The sequence below is a fragment of the Dromaius novaehollandiae genome, chromosome 5 (genome assembly GCF_036370855.1).
Source record: "Dromaius novaehollandiae isolate bDroNov1 chromosome 5, bDroNov1.hap1, whole genome shotgun sequence".
NCBI lineage: Eukaryota > Metazoa > Chordata > Aves > Casuariiformes > Dromaiidae > Dromaius > Dromaius novaehollandiae.
Genome location: NC_088102.1, coordinates 41,733,579 through 41,755,979, shown reverse-complemented (window position 1 = coordinate 41,755,979; position 22,401 = coordinate 41,733,579). Strand labels below are relative to the sequence as shown.

The 22,401-nt window shown below is 40.0% G+C and overlaps 1 protein-coding gene across 3 annotated transcripts in view; it reads right to left on the bottom strand.

The window, feature by feature from the left end:
• TTBK2 (tau tubulin kinase 2) overlaps positions 1–22,368 on the bottom strand; it is a 109,853-nt gene extending 87,485 nt beyond the window's left edge. For all 3 annotated transcript variants that reach the window (XM_064512575.1, XM_064512576.1, XM_064512577.1), the window contains exon 1: positions 21,920–22,368. The gene's annotated coding sequence lies outside the window, so the exon portion shown is untranslated. The remainder of the gene's footprint in view (positions 1–21,919) is intronic.
• Between the last annotated feature and the right edge of the window lie 33 nt (positions 22,369–22,401).

Here is a 22,401-nt window from a genome sequence, read left to right as displayed (position 1 = left end):
AAATGTTACAAAAACCCAAGTGAGGCAAAGCCTACGGAAGGAATATAGTATCTTTTACTAAACCAGCTGATACAGATGGCAAAAACACAGAAGTTTTAGGTGCAAAAACCCTCCTTCAAGTCTGAAATAGACAGAGCAACCGTAAAATTAAATTTAACTTGAAAGCAATTGCACTAAACTTCATTATGTTTTTTGATTAAACCAACTGGGATAAAAGGTAGTTCACACCTTGCAACAAGGAAAAGGGAGCACTGGGGCAAGTGTGTGAGAAGGGGTAGATTATAGGATCCTTTGAGAAACACAGGATGTAATTTATTAGCTACGGAAAATCAGAAATTTTTGGTTGAGGAGAATTATAATGTATTACAAAACAAAAACTATTCAATCTAAGGTATTTTTGCCACTGTATTTTTCAGTGGAGTGCGTTAATTTCCTAATTCCATTTGTCACACAATTGTACAAAGACGTAGGTCAGAAAAAGGGAAAGAATGGAAGTTAGCTTCTAGGGACAGGGAAAAGCCTGAACTATTTTTGTGGTGCTTTCAACTTTAATTGGTTGTTGAACTACAACCTCAGGGGCAAAGTCCTTAACACTGGAAAAAGTAGAAACCTAACCCTGGGTGAGAGGTAAACTTCATTTCAAGTAACACTAAAGTATTATTGAGTAACACTCAATTCTTTCATAACTCAGGGTGAGTTCCAGATCAAAAAGACATATATGAAGCCTTATTAATTGCCCCGAAATCCACAGAGAAAAAAACAGAAGTATCATTTATTAAAAACAAAGCCATACTGCTGTGTCTTAGATCCACTGTAACTGTTGTAATATATACAACAGACCTAAATGGAACTATAAATGTATTCTTCTCTGTTACAAGACCTTTACCTGTTATGAAAGTCTTCTCCAAATAAGCTATTTCTCTGATTTCTTACATGAAGTAAAAATTATTTTTAAGCACACAAATGGAAAGTCAGTTCTGCAACTGCCTGAATTATACAGCACTACAATAATTATTTTTAGAGAACTCTGTAAAATTTGCAATGCTGAAATGAAGTTATATTGAAATGTGGTTTGAACACCGATACAAAGACAGCTTCAAATCAAACAATTAAGATATTTTGAATGGTGACATAGTAATATAATAATATCAACCTATTCAGAGTTAGGATCTATCAGCTAAATAAATATCCTTGTTTCTGATGTTCTGAAATGTTGGGATAGTCAGTTATCTTCTTGGGATGCACTTAGAATATGCTTAGAATAACGATACATTACCTTGAACATCACTTTGTAACTTTAGATACCAATGAATAGCACAATTTGACCTTTTCAGATGCTTCAAAGTATAGTCCTTTCCACTGTTACTATCTCTTTACTTCTATTATGTGATAGATCAATTTTCTAAGTAAGGAAACATACAACCTAGGCAAGCAAAGCCCAACTACAGCAGGCAAAAAGGCCAACAATATACTGCTCTGAAGAATTTCTTCCAAAGTTTACCCTTACTGTTGGCCACAGATGTGCAGCAATTTACAGAGGAAAAAACTGCTGCAAAGGACTGTGTGCAAGAACAATGCAAGGGCATGTATACAACTAACTTCTATTAACTTCTGAATGCTAAATCTAGTCAAGGAAAGTTCAGGGTAAACTCTAAATATAAGTGGGAATAATTCTGTTTTAATTTTCTTGAAAATATGAAAATCCAGAGAAACCTCTGGTGAGATGATCAGAGAGATGAGTTGTGATCAGCAAAATGCTATCTGTGCAGCATTCGAATAACCAACAAGGCTGACAATGGCAGACAAACAGCCCAGCTGGCGGGCCAGAAGACTATATTCATTGTACTGTGCCCAGTCTGTAGTACCGTGCATGAAGTGATCTGGACCTCAGTAACAAAGTCTGAGAATTCCCTCCCTAAGCCAGTTGACAAAACACATCACAAAATCAGTGTTGTCCAGTAATTTTAACACATATACAGTGAATAAGGCCTGACAATGTGCCACGCTGAAAAAGAATCTGCTGCAGTAGTTGTGATAAAGGGAGGCTATTCGCTGTGCACACAGAAGTACTCCTTCTCCTTAAATACCTGAAGACAGTAGTTCTCCTTCTTGCCAGTGTGTGAAATGAGGCCAGTAACTGCTACAGCAAGCAAGATGACTCCAAAAAAGCCTAGCTGGCAGCAAGATGGAATCTGAGTGAGCCCACACAGCGCAGGAGGTCTACCAACCCATGACAGGCTTTGGCCTCCTTCATGAAGGAAATGCACAGTGCCACCTGCCACACAAGGCAGCAATCCCTGAAAGAGTTAAGGAGGAAAGATGCACCATCACATTATGGTTTATGCAGGCGATGTCCCACTATATGCAGGGAGAATTGTACTTCCCAGCAGTACACCAACAGTGCTAGAGAAGTTAGGCAGAAAAAGACGACGAGAAAACAGTGGGAAAGAAGCACTCCAGTGTTGACCCCTAATACCAAGACTAATTCAGTACTCATGTCAATACCCCCAGCACCACCAGGAGGAGACAGACGTACAGGTGAGCAGCTGTAAACAGTTAAATAACAAGAAAGGTGAGAAATGGCTTGGTGTTTGACTATGCTGGAAGAAGCTGGCACTAAGGCAGCAAAAATAAATGTACAACAAGCTATTTCCAGCAGAATATCACAAGATATCATTTCATCCTCTGTTTGAACTGGCTCCAGAGAGGCTCTCTATGACTTGTTCACAGAATATTCCACAAAGATCACAAAGATTCAGGCTACCTCAAATCTAGAAGCACAGTCCAGAAAAACAAAGGAGATGGGTAACTCCTCTAGGACTGCCTGACCAGTCTGCCCCTGAAAAACATTCACACTAGGAATCTTCAGGAGTACCAGGGTTACAATCAAACAATATGACTTGGCCAGAGCATCCACTTGCTTTGTAGCTGTAGCTGCAGGAGGCCTTCACCACGTCTTCAAGCAACGACGACTGAAACTTGGGCAGAAGTCCTTAAAGGTTTGAAGTGAGAGACAGATATTAAAAGACTGAAAGGGAATGTAAAAGCATTTAAAGTTAGGACAAATTCCAAAAATATCAACTTAATTTGCAGCAGAAAAAAATTAGGTTAGACAGTAGGAGAGTAGATAGCATGGACAGTAATTCACAAGAGCAGACAGACCAAGCTGGATGAAAGAGCCACCTAGCCCAATCTCCTGTCTCTGACTGCTGCCCATTACAGATGCCTAGGGAAGAATACAAGGACGTAGAAAGCATAAAATGATACTTTCTCAGAATACTTTTTGAGGATATAGGGATCTGGGACACCAAGACTTTCTGAGCCAAAGATGGTGTCTTTGTATTCAAGATTTTTCATCTATGAGTTTGTCAGATCTTTTTTGAACCCATGAAAGCTTTTAGCATCCATAACACTGTATTGCAAGTATATTACAACTTAACTACATGTTGTGTGAAGAAGTACATCATCTTCTTTATTTTCAATTGCCTTCTGCTAGTTGCATTTGAGGTTTGCTAGCCCTTGTACTGGAATGTAGAGTTTACAATTGCTCTCCTTCAATCTTATTCAAGGAATACACTGCTACCATACCCCCACAGTCATCTCTTCATCTAATTAATCTTTCAGAGATTTTTCACTATTGTTGTTGCCCTTCTATGTGCTTTTCCAGTTCTATTATATCCCTTTTGACATGTGGAGACCAGCACTGTCACTAGGCACTGACCTGCTATTTTCAGAGGACCTGCAAGATCTCATTCTGTGGAGATACCCAACCGGTTAGTGTTGTATAGTCTTTCTGCAGCTCTTCCCTGTCTGTCCTCATCTTTACTAATCTAAATACCCTCATATCATCAACAAACTTTGACACTTCAGTATTTGCATCTCTTCCAGATCATTCATGAATACGTAGCATAGCACAGACAGTTATTCTTTTTAGGCTGATGAGTTATAACTTTTCAGGTTCAATATTTACATTTTTAATTCAGGTTTTATCAAAATATTCTATTTTAGCACAAATTATTCACCTACAGAAAACCTGAATCATGATCTTCCATCTGGATCATTAATGGTTCTGCTTTCAAATTTTGGAATGGATTCCTTGGATATCTAAACACAATCCTTCTTCAAAAGACCATTATTCAGCATGTGACTTAATTCACAGCCACATTTTTAGCGATACTGCTTGACCATATCTCCCATTTCTGTTTTATTTTGGTCTTGCAGACCAAATGGTCTCTCTAATGGAGAACAAGTAGAAAGCACAGAGCAAAGCATACAATATCAATTAAGAAAGACTTGAAAAGGATCACAAAAAAAGCCAACATGAGTGAAAAGCAGGAGAATTTGTAAGTAGCAAAAAAGCACGCTTCACAAAGTCAAAATCATGTCCAAATAGGGAAAATAAAAGAAATGGTAAGTTATAACAAGTGCAAAAGTATAATAGAGACAAGACAAAAAACACTAAGAAAGAAAACTAAAAGACATGAAAACTAATAGTAAATCATTCTTCAGACATCAGGAACAGAAAGCATACCAGAGAATACATATGGCCAATATATGGTCATGGTATAAGAGGAGCATTCAGAAAAGATAAGACTGTAAGAGAGAAGCTCAGTGGAATTTTTGCAGCTGTGTTGACAGTGGAAGAAAATGAGGAAAATACCCAGGAAGAAACAAAGTACTTTGTCAAATACCTTTTAAGAAACTAAGCAGGCATGCCATAAGAGAAAGAGTCCTTTACATGGAAAATAATGGGTAAGAGATGGGAAACAGAAGGATTAAACAATCAGTTCACATAGTGTGAAGAGGTCACTAGGAAAGTTCTGCAAGGAACAGGTTATAATCTGTGCAGCTCAATGTTTTCATAAATAACCTGGAAAACAGGGCAAGAGATGAGTTAACAAAGGTGGCAGACAATAGTATGCGACTCAGAGTTTAAGGGGAGAGGGAAAAAAAAGAGACAACTGAAGAACTGTTGAATGACCTTACGCTACTGAATAACCGGGCAATAAAATGGTAGGCAAGATTATGTGTAAATAAATGTAAGATGATGTACATAGGAAAAAATGATCCTAACTTTTCATTAAAAAAAAAAAAAAAAAAAGGACTGTTAGCAATCAGGAACAAGATCTTAGTATTATGATAAACAGTTACAAAAAATGGCAGTTTAATGCTCAATAACAGTCAAAACAATGAAGAATTAGAAGGACAAAACAGAAGACAACATGGAGAACATCATTATGTTGCAGTATATATATCCATGGGTTCACTTCATGCAATTCTAGTCTTCCCTATCTCAAAAAAAAAAAAAAAAAAAAAAAAAAAAAAAAGCGAGGAAAAAAAGAAAAAGAAAAGAAAAAAAAAAAAGAAAGGGTTCAGAAAATGGAACAAGTTAACCAGAGACACAGAATAATTTCTGTATAAAGTAAAGAACAACTACTTTCTTTTAAAGATGATGGGAAGCAAATAGAGGAATATGACAGAGGTCTACAAAATCATTAGGGGCATGAAGAGATTTGCTAGGGATCACCTACTCACAACCTCAGTTAATAAATGAACTAGAAAACATCAAATGAGGTCAGCAAGAGCCAGGCTCAGAACAAATACAAAAAATGAGTTCTTCATGGATTAGTAGCTAACCTGTGCCACTTCTTGCCAGTGCATGTTCTGGATGCTAACAGCTTACAATGGTGAAGGGGACACTGGACAGCTACATGGAATAGAAATCTATTAAAGCTTACTAAAAATACATATTACCTATACCTGGCTCAGGAAGCCCCTGAGTAGGAAATGGAGCTTGGAAAAGCACTAGAGGAAAGTATCAGGTATCTTTCCTTTGTTCTCGTATTTTTCCTAGGCATCCACTTTGGGCCACAAGATACCAGCCTCATAGAGGAACCTTTGGTCTGATCCAGAGTGGCCATTGTTACATTCATGCATTATGCTCGGGAAGAGGGATAGAGGGCAGAGAAATTCTCCTCCCTGTAGCACTATAAAGCCAAATGAGCTGAATTAACAAGGTGTGATTTAAATTCAATTCTTGTCCACAATCTTTTTGTCAGTTATTTCCAAGAAGCACCAATTCTAAACCTGTTGACAAACACATTAGCTATTGTGGGAATAATGAAGGAAAGCAAACCATTTCACTCAAGTAACCTCATTTTGCTGGCATTTCTGCAAGGCTGTTATTTTGAAAAAATAAACACACAAAACAAACAACACTTTTGTCTGCAGCAAAAGTTCAGGACCTCCTAGCACTATTTGCCTATTACTTCAGCTTCCATCTTCCAGGTGTTGTCCCTTTCTTTTTATAGTGGGTTTACTCTCTTGTCTCAACTTTTTTATTCTTAGTACTTTCCCCATCAATTGATATACTTCCTACTCTCTCCAGCACCAGGCTTCTCATTCAAATTCAGATTTTCACATGCATATTATCACTAATATTGTAAGCTTCAATTCTACCTCTAATCAAGGTGCATCAAAGCACTCTGCAGACTGCAATGAAATGATATTGATTTAGTAACTTATATGTATAGTACAGGCCTGCTATTTGAAATGATATTCCATATTTACTTGTGTTTTCTTACATATGATTGATGTAGAATAATCCTTTCTAAATTTGGTACCATTACATACAGCAAGTTTATGATTCTGTCAACCAGTAAAATTAGAAGTTACAATATATATTTTTAAAAAGTCAAGGGTAACAACCCTTTTAAAAAGTAGTTACTATGTATCTTTTAGTATTCAATTACTATGTCTTTTAGTATTCAATGATAAGCACAGTATGAAATGTTAACTTACATGTAAGGAAACATGGTTTGGAGAAGTCTCAGAGTGGTGTGGGATTTGAAACAATTTTAAATATTGCAGGCATCAAACCGTTCATAGGCTGTTAAATGCACCTTGGTTTTGGTGACATTGTTCAGTACTTCATTATGTTATCAATGATTATGAACATACTTACATTCTTAAGTAAATATCAAATACTGTCCTATGTATAATATATAGCCACAGCACCAGCCACCTTATCACACAAGGCAATTGGGTTGGTCAGGCACAATTTGCCTTTTTATAAATCAATGCTACTTGTTCCCATTCACCTACTTGCCTTTCAAGTGCCTGGACATAGCCTCCAGAGGAATTTCTTCTACAGTCCTCCTGTGGACTAGGATGAAGCTGGCATGCCTGAAGTTCCCTAAATCCTCTTTCTTGCCCTTCTTGTACATGGGAATGACATTTGCCTTTTTCCAGTGGCCAAGGAACTTTCCACAGTCACCATGACCTTTCAAAGATGATGGGGGAACAGTCATGCAATGACATTGGGCAGCTCCCTCAGCACTCTCATAGGCATCCTATCTGATCCAATGACCAGCTTCTTTAAGTGGTCCCTAATTCAACCTTCCTCTGCTGTGGGTAGTGCTTCTCTCCCTTTCGGACTCTGCCACTAGGCTCAGGGACCTGGGAGGCCAGAGGGCAGGCCTTGCTAATACAGAGCAAGGTGTTGAGCACCTCAGCCTTTTCCATTCACTAGGCCACTCACAACAATCAGCAATTTTCTTAGGTCTTTCTTTTGTTGCCAACATACCTACCTAAGAACTTTCACTGTCTTTCACAACCCTCACCAGTTTCAACTCCAGCTGAGCTAAAGCTTTCCTACCTCCGTCTGTGCACAGTTGGGCAATGTCACTATTCTCTACCTAGCTGGCCTGCCCACCCCCTTTTCTACCTTCCGTACATTTCCTTTTTGGATTTGCATTTGAGTTCAAACAGGAGTTTCCATTTTACCCAAGCTGGCCTCCTGATATCTTGCTCAACATCTTTTACATTAACATGAACCAATCTTGTCCTTGAAGAGGCTCAGCTTATCCTGAGCACTTGTCACATTCCGAGTAGCTTGCCACAGGATCCCACTTACCAATGCCCTGAATAAGCTGAAGTCAGCTCTCCTTCAGTCCAGTGTCATTATTCTGCTACTCACCTTCCTCACTTGCCTTAGGTCTTACACTCCACTATCTCATGATCATTGCAGCCAAGGCTGCCATCAGCCTTCACATCTGTGACCAGTTCTTCTTTATTCCTGAATAACAGGTCCAACAGTGAATTTCCCCTAGCCAAATCATTCAGCACATATCAAGAACTTGTCCTCAGCACACTCCAGAAATCTGCACATTGCTTGCACCTTGATGTGTTGAGCCTCCAGTAGGTATCAGGGTGGTTAAAGTCTCCCATGACAAGCACGGTTACAATGGTGAGGCTTCATCCACTTCTTCTTCTTGACCAGGCAGTCTGTAACAAACTCTCACCATGATATCCCATCCGCCATGTTGGCCTCCCCTCTGATCCTGACCAACAAGCTCTCAACAGGCCCACTGGTCTTTCCATAGCACAGTCCTTTGCATTCGAGCCACTCCTTTATGTAGTGTCGCCTCCTCAACTTCCTTGCCTATCCCTCCCAAAGAGCCTGTACTTATCATTTGCAGCACTCCAAAGAGGTGTGGTGGGATAGCATGTCTGATCTAAATGACATCACAGCTCTGTGACCACAGAATAGGAAAAGATCTTCACAGATCTCTTTAATTCTTTGTACAAACAAAGCTCATTACTAAAGCAAGCAGTGATGATGCTCAATCAGGTGTTCAAAAGGCTTGGCAAGGACAACTACATTCACTGCTTTGAACATCTCCTAGCCCAGTTAACAAGGCTTTACCTGCTTCTTTTTTTCTGAGCCTTGATCAGACGTCCATTTATCCCATATGCTTTAGGGTAACAGGCTCAAGTAAACAGTTCACTTTTCACTATAAAGTCAACTGAGTTTACAGGAGCTCTGAGCATACTGTGCAGATCGCTTCAAACCATGAGCCAGCATTTCTGCTATTTACAGCTTAACAGGTAACAGCTTATGTAAGCTATACATCAGTGCACACAAAGAGTCTTCTTATGTTCACATCTGCACTTATCTGCTATGGGACTATGGCTCACGTTTGTTGGCATAATGGTAGGAAGCTACCAGGCCTCATAGTTAGTGTTCAAGCAGTATCTTTGCCTTGCAGTAGTATAAGCAAGGGAGATGGTTGCAAATCACATCCACTACTATTAGATGTAAAACTAACTTCTACCATTTTCTTAACAGCAACAGATCATCTGCAAGTTCCTTAAACACTTAAAACACATACCTCAATGTCACGGCCAAAAATTAACCTTAATAACCCCTTTTTCTCTTGTGCCAGAAAAAGAATTTGTGTTACTATACAATGAACTGGATTAAGGAACTTAATTAATAATACCCCTTTCAGAAAAGTTTAGTTTTACCCTGGATCTTAACCTAAATCAGGTTTCCCGGATCTAAATCAGTATACAAATGCTTCTATCAGGAGAAGAGGTGCACGAACAGAATTGCTTCCCTGGTGGCACTGCTAGTTTAAAGTATATATAAGTAAAGAATAGCTGAAGCTAGCTTAACTGGACATGGCTACCATCAAGGATTTATTTTACTCTTTTCTCCCTGGCTAAAAGCCTTGTTTTATGTGATGCAGTCACATCTTCTCTATTCTGAGAAAAACTTTTGTCTCAAGCAGAGATTACACCAAAATATTTTTGATTCCATCTTAACAACAATAGCCTTTGGAACTCGTGAAAGAATTTTAAATCAAAAAATGTGCTGAAACCATACTTGGTCATCTTTTCAGTCATAATCACATCAAAGTCAGGCTTTTTTTTTTAATGCCTCCTCTACTCCTAGCTCACCCAATGATTCTTCTCAATAGGACTAAACACTCTTCAGTCAACAGGGAATATTACGTATGCACAGAATTGTGCCAGTAGATTTTTCAAGTATGTTGTGATGCAATAGTGGTGATCATGGATGGATGGACTTTTCTGCAGCTGAAAGGATCATGGAGGACTTCCACATATTGCTCAGCTGGAAACAGTAAATTTGTTTTATCCATGAGCTAAAGCATTACTTCCAATTTTTCCATTACTTTATCCTACAGATGCCAATAAAGTCAAGACAAATGGATCTACGCCAGGCCTAAGACGACAATTCCATCGTCTCTGCTGTTATCACGAGACTTCGTTACACGCAGAGCTCCATGTGATAAAAATGGACCACAGCTGATTGATCAAAGATACTGACTAGACATAGGATAGTTTTTCTTCCCCCATGGCTTTGGATATGACTTGCAAATGCCTCTAACAATTATGTTCAAGTATTTCTATAGTTTGGAAGAGAACTAAAACATTAACGCGTATGCCACCTAAACACAAGGTTATCATTCACTTAATGAAACTGGTGCAAGCATTCTGGGTCAGATTTTCACAAAATTCATGAAATTCACTTGAATTCATTGAAGGCCAGGTATACCAATGCTGCAGTTTGAATTCACAGAAAACTCTCACTTCAGAACTGTTGCCTCAGGCAGCAACTACACATATGATAGCAATTTTTATACAGCTGACAGGACAAGAAAATTTTAGGCTGCTACATACAGATCTGAGTATGAAGAGAGGGAAGAGGATAAACAGCCCACAACAACTGTGACTTTTCATACCCACTTTAGGTTGCTTCTAGGAACGTTCAATGATGTGTTGAATTTATCCAAAAAAATCTGTCTCACAAACAGCGACCAAAAATTGCAGTAAAACAACAACTGGGAAAACATATGGCAGTCTTTCCACAATTAAGACACATTGTAAAACAGATATAAAAGGGGGGGGAGGGAATCTATAACTAAGCTGCCATTTGGTATGATAGTCAAGCTTCTTAAAATCCTTTTCACTTTTCTAAATAGCTTTGGTTTGATATTCCCCAACATAATTTAACAAGGAATCTCTGAATTTAAACTAAAATTTAATCATAACTTTGCTACTTTTCATACTTCAGCAATCCACTGGAACCATGGTAGAGAGGCAAATCTCAATTAAACCCAGGCTTTTTGTTCAGTTCTTACCATTGAATTAAGACTTTTTTTCCCTCCTAGTTGCATTCGGCACATATACACCTATTTTTCGTCTGGCAATACCTGCACACAAGTAACAGTGATACAGAGATTTCTATACCAATTTTTAGAGAAGTGATCATGCACTTTCACTGACACAGAATTTCTTCCCCCAAGAAGACTAAGCTTTTACCCCCTAAGTATTAAAAACCCATAAGACTAACACGCAGGGGAAAAAAAACAACAGGGTGAAGCCTGAATCTATTTGTTGGATATTACCAGTAGTCAGATCTGATGAAAGTGACATCATCTCCCTAGAAAGTTTGCTGAGCTGGCATAGCTGGTGATAGGAGAAACAAGAGAAAAGTTTTGAGTCTCAGATGAATTCTCAAAAGTTTAAGTGCTGGAGACTGCAGTACTGAAGTGTAAAAAGTGTATTTTCTTTGCTTCAGCTTACTGAGTGCAGTTCAGTAGCTAGTAAGAGTAGTTGAATAGCTAGTAACAATTGTTCAGCAACAATTGCAAAGTTGAGAAACCAAAAAAGGATGTGAGGCTTACATCTGCTAGTTCAGTTTCAAAAAAATCTGATACAGTAGTAGCCACCTTTGAAAAAAAAGCAGCTCAATTTGCTGACTAGAGGCTCTTCATTGTTTTACTTGCAAATAAGACTGTCATACATATTGAGATACATAAGAAATAAAGCAAGCTTATCAAATACATATTTCATTGTTTTAGTTCTCCTGGACTCATTTTTGCCTCTTTCTTTCTGCATCTACAGCTGCCTCCCTCAGGTTCCCACTATTTATTAATTCTGACCCCTTGCCCTAGCCTGTGCAGCACTGCAACGCACTACACAGTACTAACAGCCACCTGCAGAAACTCAGGCACTTGCCTCCTTCACTAATGCTCTCCATGGGACCATGACCTCCTCACAGCAGGAGGCCCAAACTTCTCACCAAGAAAGACCCGAGGAAAAGGAAGTACATGGGAAAAGGCAAGGAGGAGGAAGATGCCAAGTGTTTGAAACACCTTCTAGAGTAGCGGCATTCCTTTGTCTTGCTCTTCTCCCAGTTTTGTTGCAACTTCCACATACCCCCACTTGCTCCAACAGAGCACGAGCTGAGCCTACCGAAGCTGACTAGTTTCTGCTCTGCTTCAAGCCTCTGCTTTGATGCAGATGCACTTCAAAAACTGATGTAGGGAAATCTGGAATGTAATATTCTTCTTTTCTTAAAAAAAGGGGGGGGAATATAGAACTATATAATTGCACCAATTGATACATTAAAAAGGCATTTGTGCCTTTAACCATCCCTACTTAAATAAAATGGCAGCAAATTTAGTAATGTAGCTACATATAGATGCAAATGAGTATGCCCTAATGCTTACTAAATGGTTAAGCCTTCGGGGGGGGGGGGGGGGGCATCTGTCTTCTTAGGAAAGAAGAAAAATGAAAATGCCAAGCAAACTTAAGTGAATTATTTAAAGAAAAGTTTTCATATTTAATGTGTTTGATCATAATTAAAAAACATGCCATCACTAATCACCTTTAAAATACACAAAGAAAACAGTGATGTGTGGAAGAGAACACAAAAGGGTTAGTGGGAAATGGAGGAAAAAATAAAAGTAGCATCTTTAATATGCTGAAAGTTGTCTGTAAATGTTAGTTTTATTTCCCAGGCTTGTTTTTGGCAGCTGTCTTGTAGGATTCTCTTGAGGACCAGAGCTGAGAGATCACAAAGCAGTTTTGTGAAAATTGTTAAACTGCAGGGAGATTAATGTTTTTGCCCTTTACAAACTGTCCGTGAAGGTTTATTCTGATGCACAATGATTGCTTAAGATTCACCTTATAGTGGCACTAATAGAAGTACATTGGAAAGGCTCGCATCTCTTACTCAAGGATGGTATAGATACATTTGGTGCAATTTAGACCACAAGGAACCTGCTTCTGATGATGAGTTTAGCAAGACTGGGGGCTCTCAGAAAGCCAAGAGCAGTGGTTCTGGGAAAACACCTTTCAAAGCAGGATTTTCTTCTGGTACAGGCTGCAACTGCACGATGACTTTCTGCGTAAGTTCTAAGGTAGAGTGGTATGGGAAAACCGAAAGCTACCATCAGTGGTGGCTTTCTTCTAACGAAGCAGTTAATTCCCTGCCTGGTGTTCGGGTGGCTCTTTCAGAAACACATGCTCCCTTTCCAGGAGTGCCTCTCCTTAGGCAACTGAGCTACCAGTGGAAGAACTTGTGGGGCCCCGGCAGGGTGCTGCACGGCTAAGCACCCCGGCTAGCTCAGTACAGTACACCATGCTGGGCAGTTGCCTCCGGCAGGCACCAGGGCAGGTGGTGCCCCAGGGAGTTTCACCGAGATTTTCTGCCCTCAGTGCCACAGCCAGAACAGCAAAGCCAGGGGGCGTTACCTGGCCAGGAGGCTTCAAGGGTCTTTGCTATTCCCTAGCATGAACTACAGAAAGCAGAGGAAAACCTGAGCAGAAGTCTTGAGGATGATAATGAAGGATCAGCTACTCAAAAAGATCAGAGATGTAACATAACAATGATGTATTTTCTGTTGCCACAACAAACATGGACTGAAGTTTACATTCTTTTCAAACTAACTAGTTTTCTTTGTTTGTTTATTTTTTTTATGACGGCATTACAAGTTTGGCCCTTACACTTCTGGAAGATACCTAACTTACTAACACATAGCAGTCTGTTTTTAAGAAATTAAAATGGCAGAAAATCAGTATATCACAGAATCACAGAATAGTTGAGGTTGGAAGGGACCTTTGGAGATCATCTAATCCAACCCCCCTGCTCAGGCAGGATCACGCAGAGCACGTTGCCCAGGACCACATCGATTAAGTCAGTAGGTCTCAATATTTAACTATAAATGTAAGTCATAACTGATGTTTCCCTAATTAGTCCCACGAAAATCAGTTCTTCACTTTATGCTGTAACATTTTTAAATTATAGCTTAGGAAAAAAATATTGATGAATTTTGTAGTTGCTGGTGAGATTAGGAAGTGGTATAGAACAATCTACACCAGGTGGTAAAAGGACTGCAATCAAATCATACCTGTTCCAACTCAGATAAAAGAAGACATCAAGGAGCAAAGAATAAAGGGAGACATTATCTAATGTGATACAGGTAATTATCAACTCATAATAAAATGTGATGGCAGTGTTAAACAGTGAGATGCACAGAAGTATACTGCTGTGTTAAGGCTAAGATGACTATGGGTAAGTACATAAATAAATACCACAGGACAGCACAGTACCTCTCCATATACTAGTGGGAGGATTGCTGCTGGAATATTACATCCAGTGCTGGTGTTCACATTTCAAGAAGTGCTTTGAAAACATTAAAAGGTGCAAGGGAAAAGCACACACAAAAATTAGAAGACTGGAGGATATACACAGAGTGACAAACTCATGAAGCTCAATTCCTTCAGCTTATCCAATACAAGGTAAAAGAAAAATCTATTCATAGTCTAAGGAATTCCAAGAGGAACGGAGATCTTAATTTTGACATACAAAATTATAATAGCCAAAGGTTGACTCTTTAGCTTACTTTAAAATTAAAGAACTTAGGAATCTTATTTATATGTTTATCAGTAAGGATACTCTACTATTGAAACACTTCATGAATGATTTCAATGGATTCCTCATTACTGACTGTTCTTAAGAGACAATGAACTATATGTTCTTAGACAACTACTGTTAACAACCCTAATTCAGAGAAGTGCAAGGGACACTGGTGTTGCACGCGAAATTAATCTCAATGACCACAATAGTTTCTTTGGTCTTAAAGCAGTCAGATCGAGATATGTGCCGAGTTGTTAATCTTCAAGAACCAATGATAAAAGTAGTATTCATGCTGGAAATATAATTATCCCATGTAAATTTAAAATATGTTGAGACCATCCCAAGCCCACAAAAGTATATTTTAACAGTCCAGATGTCAGTTTAAAAGAAATAGTATTACACAATGAGGTACAAGAATCAGTAGGTTCACGTATTATAAACACATGGATCAAGAGACTCAAAAGTTGTATCAATTTCTTACCATTAGAAGAGCTACAGTGCAATCTCAGATTTTAACCAGCTGCCAAAGACAAAACTATTCCTAAGCACACAACAGCAAAGCTTCCTGAAATGCATTACAACCTTTCACTTCATCCTCACTTAGCCAGTGAAAAGTATTACATATTGATATTACATTTTTAAAGAAATATTGGGTGTATAAAGGCACTCAGTATTACATCTCTCAGAATTAAAATTTGGGCTTCAACAGCAGTTCAGGCTGCATTGTTGACCTATTACCTGCCATATTTGTATATTTAAAATGTCTACACACTTGATCTATACAAATAAAATGGCTAAAACAGTATGAGAACTATAATACCTGACACCATAATGACTTGCCGTTAATGACATAACGGCAAAAACGTAATAACCCTAAAATAACAGCAGCATTCTATAGCTGTTACAATTCTATCCTGAATTTACTCATGACAAATACTATTCCATCAATACAAGTTACAAGCGAATTTTTTTAAGCAACAGGCATTAATTTTGCTTTAAGGATATTTAATTTTAAATCTATAAGAGAACACGGTGGAAATACAATCATATGGCAAGCAGGGTTATGGGATTTCCACTGAGGAAAGGGAAACATGCAATGACATGGGTGAAGCCCGACTACATTATTACCCTTTGTTAGTACTAGGAACTAGAACAGCAACAATAGAGGTAATAATCTTAAATAAGAATACAGTTACTACTACTGTTAAGATAAAGAATAATACAGCCTCCTGTATGATTCTGGTTCTTTTATCTTTAAGAACAAGGAATATGAGAGCACATTAGAATATGTCAACATCAAATATGAGCAACATCTACTGCAGGGCTACTCAAATGGCAGGCCTTAATCCAGAAGCTGACCATTAATTATTTCCATCCGAACCTTTACTTTAGGAAAAAAATATTTTAGGGAGCTGTCACAACACACCAACACAGTTCCTAGCCAGAGTGATGCATATCATCTACCAACTCCAAACACCCAATCAATGTACAGCTGCTCCCTCACATAACAGTCTTCCAAAGGGAGGTTAAGGCAAAACTGACTCATCAAGGGAAGATTTATCCAGTCTTTGGGAACACTTCTTGAAGCCTGGCCAAATGACTGAGGTATCCTAGACTGAGAACTGATGAAAGTGCTAAGGACAAATGCCCAGACTGAATGTGGCATCTAGCTCAAATGTCCTTCTCCTACTCAACAGGGAAGGGAGTGGAACTTCATCTAAAAGTAGGCTCTTAGAGAAAACGTTTTGCCTTCCCTTGCCTCCTCCCTGAATTGACAAGAGGCAGAAAGGGACATCAGCTGAGCACCCAGGCAATAGCAATAAAACTATCTGGTTATGTTGCCTCCTTTTCTCAGCTAGACAACCATGGTGAAGTCGCACACAACAGCACGACCTAGCAAGAGTCACAGAACCTATCTCATCAGAAGAACAGTCTAAACATCTCCCTCCCTGCAATCATTCTCAGCCAAATTAGTGAGTTGAATCACTATAGTTCAGAGACCATGTGAGCACCAGAAAAGGCACAGGCAGAGGACATGATCTTTCACTTTAAATAGCAGCCAGCTGTTAGGTTGGTTCAACAATAAAGTGCACTTTCATCCACAGGAGCCAACACATTTGCAAACTACGTTTATACGTACGCACGCCTATAAATAAATGACAATGAGCACCAAACACTCAATGATGCACCTGGTTTTCTGTGGGAGGCCTACAAACCCTAAGACTTCTTCCTCCACTCAGCATAAGCATCTTAATTTTTGCCTAATCAAAACATAAACTATCTAGGTTAGCCAGCACATTTCTCCCACAGAGACCAATTAATATTTTCTTCACACTGATCTATCTTGTGTTTCATGATTTTTCTCCATCCAGACCAATTGTTCAACAGGCTTCCCCACTGAAAATACTGTCTTAGTGAAGACTATAAAAGTACCATTTCACTCAAATCAAGATGATTCTTCTTCTAACATTATCATGATAACCACTACAGATAAACTTTGTACAGAAAGAGAATCATGATCTGATATCAGCTCTGCTCCTTCAGCTCTCAACGTACCACATAACAATTTGTTCTAGGATCACTATACTTAGGAATTATACCTTGATTTTGTAATCTACTGGGAGCTGAAAAATCAATGTGTCACATATAAAGACAAGGCATTCAATGAACTCAAGGAATAGCGCAATCATTCTGTGTTTAAAACAGTTTCAGTCATCTGGTAGCATACATTCAGGACCTATTTGACTCAGAATGCTGGCAAATGGACAGGAGAACAGTAAATTATTTCAAGATAGTAAAAAATCGGTCATAATGTTATTTAAAACAAAAAAAAAAACTCAGATGTGTTCTAAAAAGTCTGTATTTGATGCTGAAAAGAGGCAGGCTCTATTTATAGATTGCCTTCCCCCCCCCCCCCTCTTTTTTAATACTTCAACACTGTGAAGCTAAACAGACATGCTTAATTTGCTCAGGAACAGTAGTGCTAGCCAAGAGTGGCATTTGAAGCATTACTATAGCAGTAAACTTAACAGCTGCATCAAAACACATCCTGCTGATACACCAAACAACAAAGCAATCTAATTCTTATTACATTTCTGAAGAACACTGTATCAAATAACTGTTGCTAAAAACGTCACAGAACATTAATACACTGAGAGACTGCATGACAGAAGCAACAAACATTATCTGAAAATTATTTAGGAAGTGATAGCATAAAGAAAGTCCGCTTTCAGATTCAATAAACAGCTGCTGACTAGAGACAACTCCCAAGTATTGAAAACACACAGAAAATCTACAAGTCAAAATCTTCTCTTGCTCTGAAAAGTCCATTTGCACAAGTAGCTTAACACATGATACAATTTTTGTATAGGTTCACTTGTGAGAGAAGTGCATCAAAAACGTACTAGGATGAGTTCCACTGAAACAGATAAGGAGGACGTTAACCTTGGTTGAAGTTTTACTCCAGTGTCGCTCCTGACAGCGACTTGTCCCTGCACGAGCTAATGAATTTCTTTGCAATGTCCAGAAATAAGGAATGGCTTAATATGTTTTACAAGATCTCAAAACAAGTTCAGCATATTTTACCCTTTCATTATACATCAGACAGCTTTGTATTGGAAAAAACAACTTTCGTCTTCAATCCCATCAATGAAGCTGGTTAACGTCAGCCATCCTTCAGTTCTTTAAACCGCTCTGAACTTCTGCATCCAAATGCAAGGCTAAGCAACAAATATACATATACACATTTCTCTGAAGGGAGTAACGACCTGATGGAGTTCCTCATTGTGCAAATAAACTAATTCTCAATAATTCAAGAATTTCTTCAGAGACAAAGCAACAACATAAAATAGCATTCGAGTGATGCTTTTCATCATAGGATTGCTCTCAACAGTTTTGTGCAAGAACCATAGAAAATCCCATCTCTGAATATAATCAGGAACAAGTTTGTAAATTCTTAAAACACAGGTTTGTGGAAAACGCTGAAGATGTATGTCTTTAATTTCACACCCAGCCCTCCTTCTCCTCCCTCCTCTCAAATTCAAACCTTCCCTTCTTCCAAAAATGTTCTTCAGGATTTTCAAAAATTCTTCTTTTCATTGAAAGATTAATTAAAAAAAAAAAACAAGCTTGGACAATAATTTATTGAAAGCTATGACTTGCAAAATTTCTCAAAAAAGAGTAAAAGATATTCAGCTGAATCAAGAGGTGTTTGGTCAAAAGGTCGTATTTTTTTGTTGGAATTTTTTTGAAGACCAGTAGCAGATAAGAAAAAGCAGACCATAAATTTAAACTGCCAGGAAATGCATCTCAATTTCATAATCAGCTTAAAAAACCTGTGCTACCAGATTCCCTCAAGGGTATACACCACTTAACATCTAGCACTGATGGAAAAAATGAAGAAACCAACTCTAACACTAAAATTTTAGTAAATATAATAGAGAAAGTTGCCAAGGGGCACGATGCAGAAGTAAAATGTTGCATGATGTTTTCAAATAAGTAATTTTGAAGGAACATACAAGATGTGGCGCTACCTTCAGGTCTAAGTTTATTACTAAAAGCCACTTCATATGGTATTCAGTGTTTCCAACAAAAGCAGGGAAGTCAACTTTTATTCATATGCTGCCTGACATGGAATACAGTACAACCATTAAAGCATTCTACTGGTGTATCAAAAGCAGAAAATGAAACTGTTCCATTTATTTCTACTCTCTTAACTGACTGAAATAAAGTATATTAAGTTAAAGATGACTAAATTAAAAGATTTAATTCCCATTTAAGTAGCCTAAATACTAACCTGTTAGAGTTATGTATATACATATGTATATATATAAAAATCTACACACATATATATGTATATATAGAAAAGATTAAGCATTTGAACAAGTTTCTTTCATCCCAATCACCAACAAGAAATCAAGGTGATAAGTAATTTTTAATCGAAGCATGATCTGCAGCTCTTGGATTCTTTAAGGTACAACCTATAGTTTAGTCAATTTTGCACATTTTAATTCCTGCCTGTCTCTATTTTAAAAGCTAGCCTCTCAGACTGACTGTCTAGATTCATCGTGCAGCGCATTGATCTGTGAGATCAATCAAAAGAAGCTCAGGTTTCCCCGCTGTGAGGAGAGTGTGTTTTAAGAGTCGGGAAGAGGGACGAAGGACAGTGGCTGGTCCGTATCTGACGCATCCCTCCGAGACCACTAAGAATGCTGGTGCCTTACATTGAAAGGGCAGCTGCTTCTCCTCCCCTCTAGCCAAAGGCTTTGTGTAGTGGTTTAACAGAGCAAGAGAAAGACACAAGGATGCAAAACACAGAAGTATACAGAAACTGTAAATTTCCTGTTGTTTATAGTCATATATAGCAATTAGTTTATATCTCACAAGTCTTAGCTAAAACAGAAAATACAGTCAGCAATACATTAATAAACCATTTAGTGCAATTTCACACAGTAAGTGAACATTTACCATTATGTATGCACACATATAGAACTGGCTGAAGCTGAGTACATATAATTCAGTTTCAAACAGAGAAAACTTCATGCCTATCTTTCTTCTACCACACACAAAATCTTTCTTGATTTAGTCACTCACACTGAAAAATCTCTCTGGAACTTGCAATGTCAGAGGTAAAATAAGCTAGACCTAACTAATAGCAGGATATTCCACTCTTTCAGTTTGCTCTTCTTCCTCTAATCCCCACTGTTTCCAAAATAACAAGTTTAAAAAGATAATGAATTTCACGAGCGTAACAGTAGATCAGAAGTATATTAAAGAAGAAACAGTTTTTGCCAGAGACAGTTAACTTGTTCCATTTTCACAGCTTTTTAAACCATGATATCTTGATGCACTGCCCCCAGAATAACTTTCCACAAATTAATACATGTACTGCTATAGTCAAACTGTCTTATACATCACCTTTTTACAAGCCAAACAAATGTTAATAAGCATACCTCTGATATAACAAGTTACTAAAGTTTTAATACTTTGTTAAATACATGTTGCAGCGTAAAACCAAGATGAACAATCTTCATCATGAAGAAAGTATTCTGTACAACTTAGCTCATAATAAAAATGTTAGATACATTTGTACCATGAGTTCATATCATTAGGATAAGACATAAAATCCCAGATGAGACAACAATAGGAAAACGAGCTCTAACCTTTTATTCTTTCAGATACCTCAGACAGCTAAAATGAACCAACATACACACAACCACAGCGTGTGCATGTGTCCAACACAGGCATGGCATTGACAATGCAGAAGACATAAAAATTCTACTCGCTTTTCTGGAACCACAGTACAGAAACTAATCATTCACTTTACAGCTAACTGGATTTTAAAATAAACAGAGTATATTTTATTTTAGGGTTCTCATCCTCGCTGTCGTATCTTACTCATTCTGAATAATTAATCTGAAACTCAACTGGTTTTGCACACGCACAATCTAACTAAAAAAGCTATTACAAGCTATTTCATAACCCACTTCCTACAGTCCTTTTCAGCTTAACTATAAGTCCTGCAGAAGATTCCCAAAAGGCTGCACTATAAATAGACCAGGGTCTTTGCTTTGTTCCCCCCTCCTCCCAATCAGCATAATACATTAATATTCGCAAATCCATCCCTGTTCACGCTAGCAGTTGTTCTCAACTGCTCTGGCTCACACCCGCAAGGTTAGAAATCTCACAGCAATCTTTGTCCTCTCGCTGCTTTGCTCTGGCCTGATAACAGAAGTACAAGGATGCTGTAACAGCTCCAGACCTCATTCGTAGACTTAGGAACCATCCTATTTCCCCATTTCCTTCTATTCACGCTAAAAGTGTATCATAACGATTCTTAGTATCTTCCATATGCAGCTTCTGTGTTTACCACTACTACTGTGGCGAGTGCATCTGCGGCCTAGCCAGGCGTATCTGTATTCATATATTGATGCAACTGCTGCTGATGGCTCCAGACGGCAGACAGACTGATTCCCCGCGCAGCCTTGCCCACGCGCGCGGACGCTACACGCACGCCGCATTTGGGAACGCGAAATACAGATGCCGCTATTTTAAACGTGGCTATTTCGCTATCGGGATATGTAAATGCCCCCCAGCAGCGAGGGGAGGGACGGCCACATCCTGTGCCTGTAAATTTAAATTCTCCGTAGAGGGGCCGGGCGGGGGGCACCGCTGGAGCCGGCCAGACGCGGCGACCGCACCGCCCAAGAAAGGCGCCCCCGCCCGCCGCCTCGCAGAGGCCCGCAGCAGCGCCGGCGCCCGCCCGGCTCCCCCTCCCGCGGGCCGGCCGCGCAGCGCGGCTCCCCCGCAGCAGCCCCACGGGCGCCGGGACGGCGGCGGCGGGCGCGCCCCACCGCGGCCCCAGAGCCGCGCCCCCCCCCGCCCCCGGCCGCGCCGGCTCCTCACCTGCCAGGGGGCCGAGGCGGCGGCGGCGGCTCGAGGCACAGCGGGTCCCTGCGGAGCCCGGCGCCCCCGGCCGCCGGCGGGGGAGGGCTGTGCGCGGCGGGGGGAGCTAGAGCGGCGCCCCCCGGGCCAGCCCCCGGGCCGGCCTCCGCCCCATGGCGCGCGGTGCGGTCTCTATGGCGACTGCGGTGCTGGGACGGCGCCGGCCCCCCCGCCTGCGGGGAGGGGTAACGGCCGTGCGCGGCGCCGAGCGGCGCTCAGGGGGCTGCCGAGGGGCCCGCGGCGCTCCCCGGCGGCGTTAACCCCCTCGCTACCGCGGCCGCCGCAGCCGCCGCCATCCCTGCGGCAGTCCCGGCCGGAGCCCGGCTGCGCCCGCCCGCGCCGCCTCCCCTCCCTCTGCTTTCCCCAGCCGGGGCGCCACGGCGCCCGCTGTCCTCGAGGGCCCCGCCCCACCCATCCTCCCTGGCTCGTGATTGGGCAGCGGC